A 17,719-nucleotide genomic window follows, 5' to 3' on the forward strand; every position below is an offset into this window, starting at 1 on the left:
AAAACAGAGTGAGCAGTTCTTATATACACCAGCACTGAACTGAACGTCTTATATCCATTATATGATTTAATACTTAAAACCTCGCTGAAACTTTTTTAGTCTTTATATAGACGGGAAAACTGAGCCTTAGAAATTTCAAGTCTTTTATCTGCACCTCTGCTCAATTTCAGCCATGTGCTATTTTTCCCCACAGAGATTATGTAGTGATCAGGTCCATTGCCTCTAGGAAAACAAGCTTTAATGTGTTAATTTCTGGCACATTCACAGAAGAAACCTTGAGAAAAGCTATGTTTTCGAGAAAATGGAAAAGGTATGCTTGAAGAAAAAGTCTGAATTTTGTCACCTGTAGCGATCTGTAAGGGACGCGATATTTCAGGATCAGAGACTCATCATACTCGCCTTCATCGAGAAGTGCCCAGTGAAGGCTGCCAAATTGTACTAAAGACTTTGTGGGGTGTTTTTGTTTGTTTTACTGCTATTCCATAGACACCTTTTTCTTAGACCCAGCGCGCTTCCTTAAACACTAGGTTTCTTGGGCGGTGTCGGTGGATCCCTCCGTGTCTACGCAGCCAATAGAGCCCCTGACTCCCTTTCAGCTCTCCTGGCTTCTCGCCTCCTTTCGGCTGCACTCACCGAGGCCTCCCAGCAGCAAGTTTCTGTTGAGATTTCCACAGAGCTTTAGCTGAGTTGCGCTTTGGCATTTGTGTTGGTGGAATTCTGGGGACGCTGGCTCCTTTCCCAGCACTCGTCCCAGTGGATGTGTATATAGGCATTCTCCTACGACTGCATAATGACTTCTAACTCCATGGAAGGACATCTGCCCCCTTAAATGAGGCGGCGCAGTGACTACCCGGGGAAAACAAATGTCCGCCCTCAGGACTGTTCTGAGAGTTCAGTGACAGAGGCCTCTGCGATGGCAGCGAGAACGTCGCCACGTACGGCCCTCCGCCTCTCACTCACAGCAGATTCCTGCTGTCTGGTGCACTCGCCCACGCGGCGGAAGATAACAGAATGGAACTCTCCTGCTAACTGAGATGAACAAAATTGCAAAGAGGGCCCACTTCTCCTTCCAGCAGTCTCAGTGTTTACAAACAAACACACGAGGATCTTGCAAAACATCAACCCCGTGTAAAACCCTTATAGTGCGGACCTTCTAAAGGCTATAGGAACTTGTACCAGACCCTGAGTTGTGTTCTCCCAACACAACTGCATATGATCTTCAGCGCGTGAATAAAGTATTATCCTGTAACTCACAAGAGCACAGAACAAAAACCATAGCCAAAGGAAATAATTTTAAAGGGAATGTAGAACTAACGCTTGCAGAGTCCAGAGATAAAACCTCCCCACCTTTCCTAAATAAGCCATTCTTTCAGGCCGGGTGATAGACGATGTCACCTCTTTGTCTAGAGCTACTATATATATATATATGTGTGTGTGTGTGTGTGTGTGTGTGTGTGTGTGTGTGTGTGTGTGTATCAGAAAATCAGGAAGAAGGAATGGGATAAGAAGAAATTAGAAATGAAACAAAGAATTCAAACAGATTTTTTTAAGTTCTTATTGTGGAAAAAAGTCATTAGATTAGCACCTGTTTCAAATCATTTGTTTAGCTAGTTTTACTGAATTCCTGTGAAGGATCGGATGCTGTGCAAGGTGCTGGAGGCATAAAGATAAACAAGGTAAGCGCGCAACCCCTGTCCTTGTGGAGATGCGTATCTACTAGGAAGGGAGCTCTATCAACGTGTACATAAAACAAAGCCTAGCCAGGAGTAGGTTGGAGAAAGCGCTTGTAACGCAGAGTAATGGCACAGGTATGATGGAAAGCTAAAATACAAATAAAATGGAATTTGGTTTGCACAAGAATTAATACTGCCACTCTGCAGAAAGTGCTGGTCCATGATCTTCCATACACAAAATGCACAATAAGAGTGCAGCACATGGATCCTAATTGTAAAAGATGGAGTGGTTTATCTTGGGCAGCAACAATATAGTAATATATAAAAGAGCAAATAAAGAATAAGCTCCATAATGGACTTAGAATTATGGCTCAGACAAGCCCCATTGCTGTTTACTTTTAGGGGGACATGCCAGCATCAGTATGTGAATGTGAAAACCAAGTAGGGCACTGCTGGTGAACATAGGAGCTTCTGGTGGGGCTTGTATCCTTAATATATTGGTGAGCATTGGTTGCCATGAGGGAAAAAGGCATTGAGCCCATGTAGAAAAGCTGCTTGTACTAGTTAAAAAGAAATTGCTTGGGGCCTCATGGCCACCAAAAGGCATTTAATGCATTTTTCAAAATCAGAAAATTAAGTTGGCATTTTCCTCTCTCTCCCTTTAATAGATTGTGAAGTTATTAGGGAAGACTTCTAAAACCTTTGTTTGTTTAGCAACCCATGGCAAATGGAATGGAAACTTAGGCACTCTCTCACACCAAGATGAACCTAGACACAAAACACAGCACTTAGCAAACCATACCAGGGAATTCATAAAATTATTGAAGACTCTATGACTTAGGCTAAGAGTTTCTCCTTTATATCATGTGGTCTAATTGTAACTATTCAAAAATGAAATCACTCAAGTAAAATTAGGCATAAAGCTGCTAAAGAAACATCTTTAAATTCAGGCTCCATGATTCATTAGCCCCAATATTGTAACTTACGAGGCAAAGTTACACACATGCCTGAGGCTGAGATTCTAGTCAAACCAGTTCTGAGTGCCCCTCTCATCTCAGAGTGGTTGGTTATGGGATGTGGGTTCCTGACTATGCAGTTTTGAGAAGCCAGAGTCAGACATCTCTAGGTCAGGACCAGTGGATGGAACCAGGTTCATTTTTAAGCACAGGGTGATCAGAATCTGCACTGCAGCTTATCCTCAGTCTTTATCCAGAGTTTCCCATGAGACAAATTATGTTTGAATTACATTTTCCTCATTTCTTTTGAGGAAGGAAACATGTAAATTTCTAAGAAGCAGCATGTCCCTAAAGTCTCAATGGATATTCTAAAGCTTGTATAAATTAAATATATGTTTTTCCCGAGGCTTTTCTTGTTGCAGTTGTCCAATTGGAGGGAGCACCTGGTATCTCCAAGTCCTAGCTGTTAAATAAATCATGCTCTATGCAGAATTTCTTGTTTCTGGAAGTTTAAGAAATGGAGAAGAAAATCCAGAAACTGATGGAAGTACAAAGAGCAATATAAAAATCGCAGTCATGGTGGGATAGTTTTGCACAATACACCTCTCTGAAAAACTAATTAAAACCACACATGAAAAAATAGCCATAAGACAAAGGAATGCAATTCATATAATATACATACATATATAAGGAACAGTGCACATACCAACTTCTGGATTCCAACTTTTTCCAAACACACATGGAATTATCTCAAACTTGACATTTTACCAGGCCACAAAGCAAGTTTCCAAAAACATAACAGGGTTAGATACGTGCTATTATTTCAGAACAATAAAATTGTGCCAAAAATCAAAACATAAAAGTTAAAATTTGTATTTGTTTACAAAATAAATATGCTTCTAAATAATTTATGGTTTAAAGACCAAATGTCAATCAAAATTAGGAATTATTTTACATAGCATTGTAAGTCAACTATACTTCAATAAAAATATTGACAAAAAAAGAAAGAAATTAGGAACCATTCTGAAATAAATGATAATAAAATAGTATATGTCAAGACATATACTGTGCAGCTAGAAGGGTACTTAGAGGGTAAGTACCCTAGATATCCTAGAAGGATACCTTAAACACATTTGTATAAATAAAATAAATGCTAAGGAGTAATTAAGCATTCGTTACCTGAAATTAAGAATCAGCCACTAATTTAATTCAAATGAAACACTAGGGAAGGAAATAATGAAGCAAAGAACAGATAGTAATGCAATAGAAAATAAATACAAAATGGACTCAGAGTGTTCATCGAAAAGAAAGCACAGCTAACACTTTTAGGAGTGGAAATGGACTATGTTGAAGACAAATCATCCAGTGAGTTTGTGTTCATTAACCCAAACAACAAAGACACAAGTGGCTGTGGAGAAAGCTTTAACATTTGACTCCTAGGGACTACTCAGGCTGTAAGCTCCAGGAGCGCTCATGGAAACCCTATGGCTTTCTGAAGAAATCTTGTGACAGTCACATACTTAAGGTTTAAAATGTACGGTTGCCTTATGAGTAATGCATTTTTTTATGAGTAATGCATTTTAATGTAAAAATTAAGTAATGCATTTTGAAAATGAAAAATAGCCAACAAAACTAACAACAAAAATGGTAATCTCTTTTTGATTTTTTATTGTGACAAAATATACGTAACATAAAATTGACCATTTTTAAGTGTACAGTTCAATGGCATTAAGCATATTCACGTTGCTGTGCAACCATCATCACCATCTATCTCCATAACATTTTTCATCTTCTCAAACTGAAACTCTGTATCCATTAATTAATAACTGCCTCTTAATTCCCCCTCTTCCCGCCCTGGGCAGCCGCCATTCTACTTTCTATCTCTATGAATTTACTCTAAGTATCTCATATAAGCAGATTTATACAGTATTTGTCCTTTTATTACTGGCATATTTCACTTATCACAATGTCTTTAACGTTCACTCATGTTGCAGTATGCACCAGAATTTCACTCCTTTTTAAGGCTGAATAATATTTCATTATATGTATACTTTGTATGTATGTACATTTTGTTTATCCATTCATCCATCAATGGACACTTGGATTGCTTCTGTCTTTCTGCTATTGTGAATAATGCTGCTATGAACATGGGTGTACAAATATCTGTTTGAGTCTCTGCTTTCAGTTATTTTGAGTATACCCAGAAGTGCAATTGCTGGAACATATCATAATTCTATTTTTAATTTTTGCAACTTCATTGAGATATAATTGACATATAACATTGTGTAAGTTTAAGGTGTACAACATAATGATTTGATATATGTATATATTGCGAATGATTACCACAATGAGGTTAGTTAACACTTCACCAAAAGGAGTATGAAGGTGGCAAATAACACCCAAAAGGATGTTCAGCATCATTAACCATTAGGAAATGCAAATTAAAATAACAATGAGGTATCATTACACACCTATTTAAATGGTTAAAATTAAAGATACAGACAACATCAGTGGCTGGTGAGAATGAGGAGCAACTAGAAATCTCATTCATTGCTGATAATAAAGAAAAGTACAGCCACTCTGGAAAACAGTTTGACAATTTCTTATAAAGTTATACACTTGCCATGTACCCCAGCAATTGCACTTCTAGGAATCTATCCAAGAAAAATGAAAATGTACATATGCTAATGTTAATAGCTTTTTCCCCCACAATTGCCCAAAACTGGAAACAACCCATATGTCCTTCAATGGATAGGTGAAGAAATAAACTGTGGTACACCCACACAATGGAATTCTATTCAACAGCAAAAAGGTACAAAATTTTGATATATGCAGCAACTTGCATAAATCTCAAGGCATGTTGTATCTTAAGTGAAAGAAGCTAATCTCAAAAAGCTAATGTTACATTTTGTATGATTCAGTTTCCATAACATTCTCAAAAAAGTCAAACAAAGCAACAGAAAACGTATCTGGTTGTCCAACTCTTATGTATGGGATTAAGAGGTAACTATAAAGGGATAACACAAGGGAGGTTTATGGATTGATGGAACTGTTCTGTATCCTGATTATGGTAGTGGTTACAGGAATATATGCGTATAATTTCAAAAAGCCAATATTACTCTATGACAAAATTCTTAATAAAATAGAAATAGCTTAACACTTTCACCAACATGTTATTTTAGGGAGGGTTTTGGGGAGAGAAAACTCGGGCACACTTGAGCCTTGTACAAGGATGGGAACGGGGAATTACTAAGGCTCTACTGAGGGAGTAATTTGCTCTCTGTTTTTCGCCGGAAGCACGTTTTTGCCAGGTTGGAGCAGGTGCACTCTCCGTAGGTTAAAATTTCAATCGCAGTCGGCAGGATTCGAACCTGCGCGGGGGAACCCCAATGGATTTCTAGTCCATCGCCTTAACCTCTCGGCCACGACTACTGGTATGGGGAGGGAGGGGTCTCACTATAAAACGATATGTGGTAGATATAAAGATAAGATTCCTGTGTAGATAAAAGTGTGTGCAGCGAGTTGGGCAAAAACACTAAGGTGAATGAAAGCTTGGGGAGGGAAGTCAAACTCTCTCCGGCAGCCCCGACATTTAGGAGAACTGGGATGATAGTACTCGCTGTACAAGTATCATTGTTCAAAGTTCAGGTCAGTTCACCAATTAGCGCCTGCCTCCCTCGCGGATGAGTTGGTTTCATGCTGGGTGCTGGGGTCTCCGAAACAGGAACCAAATTTACTCAGCACCGAGGTGAAATCAGCGTAATCCTACTTTTAGGCGTGGTGGGACCAACACTTCTGCTAGAACTTCTAGCCTGCTCGATGAATGATACTGTGCACAACGGGTTTCAGGGAAGGAAATGCTCCCGCTGATTTGTGTCTAAGGTGGGAGGAGAGAAAAACGACGTTGAAAATCTCCTCTGCATTCCCTCACTCATTGTTCCTAGGCTCCTAATTTAGGCCCAAAGTATTAATCTCACTGTGTTTGGGAAAGTGCTTTGCAGATGCAAATACGCTTTCACTTTCCACACACATTAAGAAGAGGCATTGCCGGTCCATGAGTTTCATTTTCTGTGAGATCATAGCTGCTTTCTAAAAAATGGATTACGTGTTCAGTTTTTTGGGGGCAATGCAAGGGCTCGTTTTCTCTAAATGTAACTCACACTGCACGTTTCCCGTTCTCCTTTTTACATTTGTAACTCACTGGTTCCTTCAGCAGAATTTCCAGATGCTCTGCAAAAACGATTCAGAATAGAATGGTTAAAAGCAGATGCTGGATCCCAAGATGCATATATAGGTCCCCATTTTATGACCAACAAACTGTTAATGTGTAAGAGGTGAGAGCTGACGAATACGATGTATCCTTGAGAAAGCTGGTAGGTAGTTGCTTGGATTTAATACATTATATTTAACCAGAGGTAACAAAGTGTTCTTTAAATAGAGTTCTATTCAATTCAGATATCACTGAGAAAGCCTTATGGGAGGGGTAGATCTAATTAAATATCAAATAATTTACTTTTATCTATATCCAGAAAAGATCAATAATGCCATGACTGACAGAAGAAATCTGGTCATGAGAAGCAAGTGCATCACTCACTCTGTGTGCTCATAGATTCAGAGCATTTCTAATGTGTTTTTCCATTGGCAATTTTTGGAAAATTCCCAACCATGTGCATTAAGAGATTGCCAAATATATTTAAAATCTTTATCTTCTGTCCCTGTAGGAGTATTTTTGGGGCAGACCTGTGTCATGAGGGTTCCTAAAACGTTTCTTTAAAGTTACAATTTTTTTGTTATGAAAATAAAGGCCCATAAAAGATTAGTTTATCAAAGTATGCATACAAAAGAATTTTAAAAGTCTAATTAACTATTAGCAGGTGATGGGGGGGAGAGACGCCTCCATGGATTCTACAAACTTCTAACTAGCATCAATTATTCAAGAAACAAACTCAAGGCCCACGTGATTGTGAAGGGCATTGAAAAAGACAGTTGCTCAAACCAAATACTACTGAGGTAACATTCAGTAACCTCAAAGTCCTTGAGTCTACGTTTAGAGAATTCATCTTTCTTGTGCCAAGTAAAATAAATTTCTCCTTCTTGAGAAAACTTGGGTAATGATGACTAACACACTGGGGGTCGGGGGGGCATGGAGAGAAACCAGCAACAGCAGCACTTTGGTTTATCTCTCCCTCAGTATTTTGAATGCAGAAAAATGTGGATAGTTGAAGTCATACAGGATATGAATTGTGCCAATATCTTCCAGATAGAAACCACCAGGAATACATATGCAGTTGAACAAGTTGGGCATAGAGCTCCTTGTAGCAATTGAGAACACGGTGGGGAAGCATGGGTACATCCTAGTAAAAGAGTACTAAAAAGTACTCAAAGAATTTAGTCTTGTGTTGGGCGATTTGGGAAAAGAGTTAAAGAATCAGGACTTTGTTTTAGATTAAATGTTGTCTGGAAGTAAGGGGTGATTCTGTCATTAAATAGCTTAAATTTAGGATTAGGATTTAAAATCCTATCCTGAAGGAAGGAAGAATAGAGCAATGCTAAAACTATGATTGGCAAAAAACCTTAGTCATTTTTTGGCATGTGTATTTACCAAGATGAGGTTTGGGGTCATTTTTGTGGTTTGAACAATGCTTTTGTGCAAGTGTGTGTGTGTGTATGTGTGTGTGTGTTTCATGTTTGTGTTCGTGTTCAGGCATGATTACAAAGTGATCTTAATTTTGTCTTGATCAACCATGGTCATAGAATGGCCTTGTCTGACATTGGTGCTCTGTGAAATTGTTTCTGTTCAATAAAAGAACATCAAGTCCTAGCTGATAGTACCAGGTCAGCTCCCAAATGTCAAGGGTTGCTTTTATCTCTCTAAATTGTGTATTTTACTAATTTAATTGAATATTATATCAATATTTTTTCAGGAGCTTTCTAAATGTTATTTCAGTGGCTTTGTAATGTTCCATTATTCAGATGAAGTAAGAATTAATGAAATATTCCCCTTTGTTGGACTGCTATGTAATTTCTGCTGTGCTACTGTTATCAATGTTTTAAAAATACCATCATTGTTTTTATGCACCAAATGTTTTTCTTCACTTAATATTAATTTCCTAGAACAGTGTTTTACAAAACGAATTACTGATTCAAGTGTTATCAAGCTTAAAATTAGCTGAAATGACTGTATTTGGTAAGTGCTATGGTTTCAGGAACAAATAACATCTTGTGAGATTATAAAGAAGGGAATAATTACTCCTGTTACAGCAGAGGAAAAGAGAAGCTGGTGAAATTTAACTACGAATGAGAGTTTGGAAGATATGGACTTGAGAAAACTTTTCCCTTGTAATCTGAAAATGTGTTGGTATTTACTTGTGCCCTAGCAACACACTTCGATTCCCAGAATGGGGATTGGGAGTCTAAATTAACTGTCCCTGTCCTGTTTCCCAGTAGCAGGGAGCTGGCTCAAAATCCTCCCTCATGAACCACATAATCTCTAAACCCAGAATCAACCCTATTTATAATAAAACTTAATTCTGCATAGCTTTATTTACATGTTTCTACCTGTCCTTTGAGCTTTGTGCGCGACAGAACTTCTGAGCAGGTTGGAGACCGTCCCTGAATCCTCCTTTTCAGTAAGGAAGGGAGCTGGTCAGCTCCCCACCGACTCTTAGCCAGCATTCCCCCCACGTGAGACTTCGAATAGTCCTTTGGGCCAGGGGAAGGGCAACCCAGTTTACTGTTATCAAAGTCAGTTACCGGTTAGCTGTGAAAGCAAACGCAGACGACCCTAATTCTTTCGAGTGCCCTTCATTCCGGGTCCCTCTCCCACTAGCATTTCCAAGTCTGAGGCTGCCTGGAGGTGCCACTCAGCTCCGGCCCGCGTCTCCTCAGTTCCCGAAACTTGGACTTGAACCGACACGTCCTCAAAGACAAGAGGCTGGAGTATAAACTCTGTGGTCAAGGAAGCTTGACCAGATCTACCTCCCACCTCCCCAGTCCTTAGGCTGCCGGAAGGAGCTGAGGAGCTAAGGGAGTGATGGGCGGCGTGGTCCTGGGAAGAAGCCGAGCATTGGGAGAGCAACCACGGCCCGGAGGAGAGGATGCGGGAGTGGGCTGCGGGTGTGAACGCGCAGGCCCTCAATACCCAGGCTCCTAGGCTCTAGGGCTGCAAGAACTTTTTCACTCAACTCAAACTTCAGCTCTGGTCTAACACGTCCTTTTTCTGCTTTGCTTTTTCTGTTTTTTTTCTAACACGTCCTTTTTCTGCTTTGCTTTTTCTGTTTTTGCAGACAGTCGGTTCAGAGATCGCGTTTTGTCTTGTAATTTTCAGAATTATTTTCATTTCTGAAATAAAATGGCCTGAGCTTTCTTCTCTTCCTTCCACAACCCTCCTCCAGTTCCTCAGATCACAACCACTCGCCTGCTCTGGCTCAACAAACCTTGGACTCTCCTGCACTTGAGTTTCACACTTAATGACCTCACCTGTAATTCATCCCTTTCTGTCCTCAAAGACATCAACCCACGTGACCGACGGTCGCTAAATGAGCCAGTGCGACTGGACCATACGGTGTCACAGAAAAGCGGCAGCGAATAAAAAGGCGTCTTTTAATCTCAGCGCAGTCACCAAAAGAAAATTCCCGAGTTAGAAAACCTGCGATCTTTCCAAAGCTCCCTGGACGCATTTAAAAACTGTAGTCCTCTCCTTCAAGAGAGAGGGCGACAGTGGGATTGCGTTGCTCCATGAGCCCATTGGCAAAACAACATACGAACTCACCGTTTTCAAAAAGAACACAAGTACGAACAAGAAGGGCCCCCAGATCGAAAGAGAGAACTCCAAACTGGAGGAAAGGGAGTGGTGGGGCTGGCCACATATTTACAATATCTCCCAACGTCATTTGCTGGAAGTTCCTCAAATTCCATTTTTGCGAAGCCAACCGTCCCGAGAGTGGACTTGGAGAGACCAAATGAAACTGGACAAACTATTTCTTATTTCATGACAACGAATGACATTAGTCACTGAAAGGCTGAGAAATTCCCCTATGTTGGGCACTGCGTGTCCCTTGCACTGTCTTATTTGTTTTTGTGTTTCTTGAACTTTCACGGTGACTGGAACAGATTAAATCTCCACGAATTGTATTTATTGATAGGCAAATAAATAATCACCAGTCTTTGGGAACCAGCCAAGCCCCATGCATTGTCAGGCTCTGTGGCGCAATGGATAGCGCATTGGACTTCTAGTGTGGAAGCGAGGTATTCAAAGGTTGCGGGTTCGAGTCCCGCCAGAGTCGCGGATGTTTTGTCACCAAGTGGATGCCCTTGCCAATAGTTGGTCCATTCCTGTATGAATTGAACGTTTTCTCCACAGTCAGCGAATACCAGGTCCCTACATTTCTCACTGCCGATATTTCTACTTTCTGGTGTTTACATTTGAGGAGCTTCTTCATAAGCATTCCCACGTGTGTCAACAGTGATTTGATGAAAAAATTATATATCCTACCCATCTTTTGTGTGTATATACATGATAGCAGGAGAAGAGAAAGAATCAGAAAGCCAGATAGCAGGGAGAATTGTTGGGGCTTAAATTATACTTGAAATCCTATGGGAGGAAAAGTAGATTCTGTCATTCTCAAAGTTGAAAGTGTCATTCTCATTCCTTGGAGTGGCTACATATTGTAAGTAGAGCTGTTACTAGAGCCCAGGACTTCTAAACAAGAATTTTAGGCACCCAAAATAGGGTCAGTGGATAGAAAGATTGTATTGTTACTAATAAGAATGCAGTAATAAGGCAGAAGTAGAAATGGATGTGTGCATGGGTCATTTTCTGGGTCCAAAGATAAACAGTCACATATAGGACATTCATAAGAAATGTGGTCTGTCACAATGAGAAAAAAAAATTTTTTTTTTTTTGCTTGAATGCTTTGCTTAGTTTTGGGGAGTTCGTTCTAATAATGCCAACGTTTCAGGCCATAACTGTTTCTTATGTCACTTCTGTGCATTCCTTAGGAAACCATAATTATGAGTAAAAGTAACTGATTCATAGGAGAAGATGCTGGTGATCCTTTCCCGGAAGAAAAATGTGAGGTAACAGGATGTGAACCCAGCCGTGGAAGTAATGGTCCTGGCTTCTGTACTACGATGACAACACAATGTCTACAGTTCTGTGGCAGAAAATTGGAAAAAGAACGGAATGCTAGGAATCGCTTGGAGAAGAATGGCACCGTGCAGAATTTGGTGGGAAATCAAGAAAGGGCCAATGATGGCTCCTGCAGGAGGTCAGTCAGCATCTCCTCAGTTTGGACAAGGCACAGCTGCCCTGGGCTCTGGAATCCTGGGCTAGTTTCACCACAACGCCTTATCACTTGGAGAGCAGTTGTTTCTTTTTCCTTAACATACTCGAGACATTAGTATACTCTATCTGCAGAACCCCACTTGAAACCTTACTTCTCATTGTTAAGAGTATTTTGTCTCTAAGAAGTTTTACTTCAGAGCAATGCAAATTCATTTAAAATTAAATAGGCTAAAATTATGCATTTGAAAGCTAAGATGTGAATATGGCTAACTCAGCATCTGGTCACAGGGGAGGAGACTAAAATTGGCTCTGGTCTTGGATGCGAACAAAGTCTTTGATGAAGGAAAGATCATAAGTTTGGACTCTAATAACTAAAAGATTAATAATAATCCAGAGAACCAAAGGAATATAAGATCTGCACAGACTTGAAGACAGTACCAAAAATGTCTAAATAAGTTTTAGTGACCACTCTTGCTTGGCAAAGAAGGCACTTCTTTGGGAGGATAGGGAAAGGAGGAAGTTAGTCTATGAGAACAAGAACTAAAGTGGAGGGAAATGGCTTTGCACAAAAAGGATTTAATAAAAAAAGTTTTTAAATGGCTTTGCCCAGTTCTGCATCTGGAATAGTGGACTGTCATTGACAAAAAAAAAAAACCCACAGACATAACCATAAATTTCTATTTTCTGATCCATCATCCATAGACAAAATGGTCAAGACACTACCAAAAAAAAAAAATCAGTTTCCTTTATAAAGTGAAATGGCCACTTCAATTTTCTTTTAAAAATAAACGATCTAGACAACACTATTGTATTATAATCATCAAACTTGCTAAGAAACTAGAACTTAATTACTCAAACACTAAAAAGAAATCATAATTACTCTAAGCTAAGAAGTTAGCCTACTACAGTTTCATGGATACTGGCAGAAGATATGAGACTCCTGGATGAGAGACAAAGGACAATGTATTATTCACCACAATATCAGTAACCTGATAACATCATTTGAACTGATTCCCCAAGTATCATATCCCCACAGGGATCACTGGGAGGACATCTTGGAGGCTGGCTACCAGATATGTCTAAGTGTGGTCTTTGTATTTATCCACCTTGGTTGTAGTAGGGCTTTTTGAATATTCAGATCAATTTCCAGTTATTATCTTTTCAAATGTGGCTTCTTTCCAATCTTTTCTCTCCTTGCCTTCTTGGCTGTAACTGTCAATGTGTTATACCTTCTCAACTTCTTGATTTTGTTTTCCTTTAATAACCTTTTTATTCTGGATAATTTCACCTGACCAGTTTATTAACTCTCTTTTTGCTAATTTGTTTTAAAACCCATCCATTACATTCTTAAATTATTTTTTAAAGTTTTGTTTTAAAGTTTATATTTTCTTTTTCTATTTTCAGGTGGGTTTTTTTTTTGAGTCAAAATTCTTAATTTTGTGTGTCATTTCCTTTGACTATATTAAGTGCAGCTAATTTTGAATCACTTTGTTGGACTACCATTGTGTGGATTCCAGGAGGGTCGGTTTCTACTGTCGGATGTTTCTCATAGTTTTGGTCAGTTTTGTTGGTGCTTTGGAAATCTGCCATCAGAAATGAAGTGTTTTACTAAAGAATAATGGATTGCATACTTTTCTTTTAAACCTCCCCTTGCCATGGGACCACTGGTAAGGTAAAGTAAGATCACTTGAAACAATATGTACTGGTTTGAAGACTATGCTTTTAAGTCATAGTCTGCTTTCCAATAGTCATCAACTTTTGGAATAACTTGAAGCATTGCTAGCTTGATTCAATTCAACTTAAAATTTTTAGATGGGTTAGAAATTACATGAAGTTTCTATAACAAACATTATCCATATTAAATTAAGATATTATTGAGACAGAAATTACATATTTTATTGTATGTCCTCCGAAAACTCACTGATACTATAGTAAAAAGACTTTTTAAAGCACAACTATGGGAAGAACACAAAAGAAGTGAAAAGCAAGAAACATTAAAGCCAGAAAACAGGTGGACAAATAGACTTCACAGAAACAACCTGATTTATACCAAAGATTCTTCAAAAAGCTCTGGAACTGAGAGCGCTATGTACTGGAGGCTGAAGGGAAATTTAAGCAGATTGTCTAAAATTTGAGAAGCAATTAGATTCCTAAATTCTCTGCACTTATATATACTGACTGTTTGGCCTTCCACCGCCCAGGAAGAAATCTGGAGATTTATCCTTCAAAGGAAATAAAGAATGGGGTTAGACTCTTACAGATGAGGATCTGAGTACCATAGTGAGAACGGGAGAGGTTAAGCATTTTGGTGTATAGGAACGCTGAAGGCCGAAATGCCTAGCTCTTTTTCTTCACCTTACTCTCAGATCTCTGCCAGTTAGGGCTTTACCCTGCTGGCAGGACTGAAAAAAACAGACTTTCAAAAATGAAAGGTAAAAATACTAAGGATCTATGTATGGGGCAACTGATGTAAGTTGGGAAAGTCTAACATAACAGATAAGCATATTGAAGGCTCTCTTCACCATTACCTCAGACTTTGAGTTATTTTTATAACCTAAAAAATAAAAACAAAAAACCCTTGAGAACACTCTCCACTAAAACAGTGGAGCAATTAAACGTACAAAAAATAGATTATAAACAGGTGAGCAAAGAGAAGATTCAGATGACAGCTGTGCAGCAGGTCCACAGAGCAACCAGTTCAGACTGCAAGCAAGTAGAGGTCAACTGGAAAAATAGCTTCAAGAAAAATATTTGAACTGATGTATTACCTGATTTGATTGATCTTGTGGAAAGCTCTACTGAAAGCTATTTGGCAGTTAAGGAAGAATTAGCAATTACCAATAGATGCGAAGGAACTTAGGTACATTAAAGTTTTTCTTTTTAAAGTTTGCCTTTTTAGGCAATTATTAGCATCCAGTAAAGAATGGAAACAGAATCATAGCTCACAACAATGCTATGTATAATACTTTCATAGGAAAATGACCTAAACAATAAATGTTGAATTAAACAAAAGCTGAAACATAATTATTTTGGAAGGATAAGGAGTAGTGGGTGATGGTGGTGTAAAACAGTTAACTAATTAACATGATGGAAAGTAAGTGGATAATATCTTAATTGATTAATCAATAATAGCAGTTATACATATTATTTAGGAAAATAGAGATCTGTAAATCCAAGAAGGAAACAGTTAAAATGTTAATTTTGGTGGCATCTAGACAAGATAATTTGAGGAATTAGGGGACAGAAGACTTATGTATTTCACAATAAGACTTCTAGTAATATTGAACCTTTCAAAGCATATGCATGCTAGAGGAATTTATACTGAGACATTCAGAAAGCACTCATTTTTATTTTTAATATAAGGACTATTTATAAAGATGTATACAATTAGAGAAAAACCACCATGGAGGGTGTAGTTCTCCAGCACAAGTAATAGTAGGGGTATTATTACTCCTATACCTGAGGAGGCATCGAGGGAGTGTAATTACTTGAACTCGGAAGAAGAGAGCCTTGTAGAGAGGGCTACCTTGAGGTGTGGCCCCCGGTCAAGTAATGCAGCTCATCTGGTGACCTGCAGGGAGAGAGACAAGAAGTAAATACCTGCCACTCATATCTCCTCCTGGGACTCCCACTGACCTAACCCAGCTGGAAACCAAAGAGCTCGAAAACCCATACAGGTCAGGTCCAAGGGCTATATCAGCATGCAGTAGGGTGAAGAGCCACACACACACACACACACACACACACACACACACACTATAAAAATATATATATATATATATATGGCACAAGCACAAAAGAGAATTGACAATGAAAAAAACAGCAAATGATATAGAGGATATCAGAAGAGAACAGCAAAAACAGAACTAAAATTTCAAAAAGGATTGGGTAGAAAATGATATGTAAAAAGAAAAGCAAAGAAGATTCAACATATGAATTTCTGGATTTACCAAAAAAAAATCAAGGTAATAAAACATATATTTAACAAATAATTTAGGTTCTGTTAGGTAGAGCCACCCTTAGGGGCAATGGGACCTGGGCAAGTTTTTCTTTTTCTTTCTTTCTTTCTTTCTTTCTTTCTTTCTTTCTTTCTTTCTTTCTTTCTTTCTTTCTTTCTTTCTTTCTTTCTTTCTTTCTTTCTTTCTTTCTTTCTTTCTTCTTTCTTTCTTTCTTTCTTTCTTTCTTTCTTTCTTTCTTTCTTTCTTTCTTTCTTTCTTTCTTTCTTTCTTTCTTTCTTTCTTTCTTTCTTTCTTTCTTTCTTTCTTTCTTTCTTTCTTTCTTTCTTTCTTTCTTTCTTTCTTTCTTTCTTTCTTTCTTTCTTTCTTTCTTTCTTTCTTTCTTTCTTTCTTTCTTTCTTTCTTTCTTTCTTTCTTTCTTTCTTTCTTTCTTTCTTTCTTTCTTTCTTTCTTTCTTTCTTTCTTTCTTTCTTTCTTTCTTTCTTTCTTTCTTTCTTTCTTTCTTCTTTCTCTTTCTTTCCTTCTGTCTATGAAAACAACTTGATTTAAAAATTACTCCTGGCTGAGAATCACTGTTCTACTCCTTCTGTCTCTCACACCTCTCTTACCTTATGCCATAGAATATATCAACCTCTTCATTTCACAGCCCATACCCTTAGACTAGCAAAGAGACGTGATGGGAGAAGGTATGCAAGAAAGGAAAGAGGAAGGAGAAGAAAAAAAGAGAGTCAGTTGAGGACAGTGGAGAGGGAGGGACACGCAGGAGAGCTGTGGAAGAATATGCAAAAGTTATCCTTACAGAACAGTTAAAATACTGAATATAGGAACTTATAACCATCACCTCAAATATATTTTAAGACCTGTGTTTTAATACTGATATATTAGTATTATTCCATAGATATTCATAAACATGCAATTTTTATTGAAAGAAAGAAAAGGAAAAGAGGGAAGGAAGGCGGGCGTGATGAGGGAACAGACATCTAAATCGCACTGGTCTAAGAAGGGTGAAATATGGATGGTATTGGGTAAGATTTGACAACGCCTCATACGAAGGTAGTTGTGATCACTCACAGAAGGTGCAGAATTTGGGCGTGATAAGAACAGAACAACCCCATCTCAGAAGTGGGGTTCGAAACCACGCCTCCAACCAGAGACCAGAAACCCCGAGCTCGGGAAGTAGAAACTTGAGTCTGGCGCCTTGGACCACTCGGCCATCCTGACGTATTTGCTTTTAAGTGTGGTATAATCTGCTGCCGTGATTAACAACCAATGAAATTCGTATTACATCCAGAATACGTGGGGTGAAACACAAAGCTCTGAACTGATCGCAAAACGGAAGAGGCAAAAAGACAATTTTTGATAGAAGCTAGAGGCTGTTGCTATGGCACAAAGTTAAGTCAGCCCCAGAGCCCGGGAGCCGGGGGTATTGATAAGCCGCTCCCACCACACGTCCCCTTACCCCTCCTGCACCGCGCTGCCTGCCTCCCAAAGGCCCGCCAGGCCACGGCCCACGACGGTCCCCATGGTGTGGGAATTTCACAAATCATAGAAAAGCCCACAGAACAGAATTAGCGCTGGTTTCGAAGACCGCTTCAGCCTGCTTCCCGCAGTGTTCATGCTCTCGCATTCCCACAATAAAATAAAAAGTAACATAGGCAAGGAGAGAGCCCGTGAGAAGGGCTAAAACCCTCCTTTAATAAACCTATTTAAAAAAAAATAAACCTATTTAAACATTAGAACTGTCGGTCTAAGAGTACGAGGCAGGCATATTGCATACTCTTCCGGTGTTTCTCCCCATAATCTCCACTTCTCCTTCCATATCTTCTCTTCACTGGCTTTTATCTCCCT

General features: G+C 38.9%; 2 non-coding genes across 2 annotated transcripts; one reads left to right on the top strand and one right to left on the bottom strand.

The window, feature by feature from the left end:
* Positions 1 to 5,979: 5,979 nt before the first annotated feature.
* Positions 5,980 to 6,061, bottom strand: TRNAS-AGA (transfer RNA serine (anticodon AGA)). The gene has a single exon. It is a non-coding gene; the product is annotated as a tRNA-Ser (tRNA).
* A 4,765-nt stretch (positions 6,062 to 10,826) lies between these two features.
* TRNAR-UCU (transfer RNA arginine (anticodon UCU)) lies at positions 10,827 to 10,914 on the top strand. Its single transcript is given in 2 exon segments — positions 10,827 to 10,863; positions 10,879 to 10,914. It is a non-coding gene; the product is annotated as a tRNA-Arg (tRNA).
* Positions 10,915 to 17,719: the final 6,805 nt, after the last annotated feature.

This window comes from Tursiops truncatus, chromosome 10, assembly GCF_011762595.2.
Source record: "Tursiops truncatus isolate mTurTru1 chromosome 10, mTurTru1.mat.Y, whole genome shotgun sequence".
NCBI classification, from domain to species: Eukaryota; Metazoa; Chordata; class Mammalia; order Artiodactyla; family Delphinidae; genus Tursiops; species Tursiops truncatus.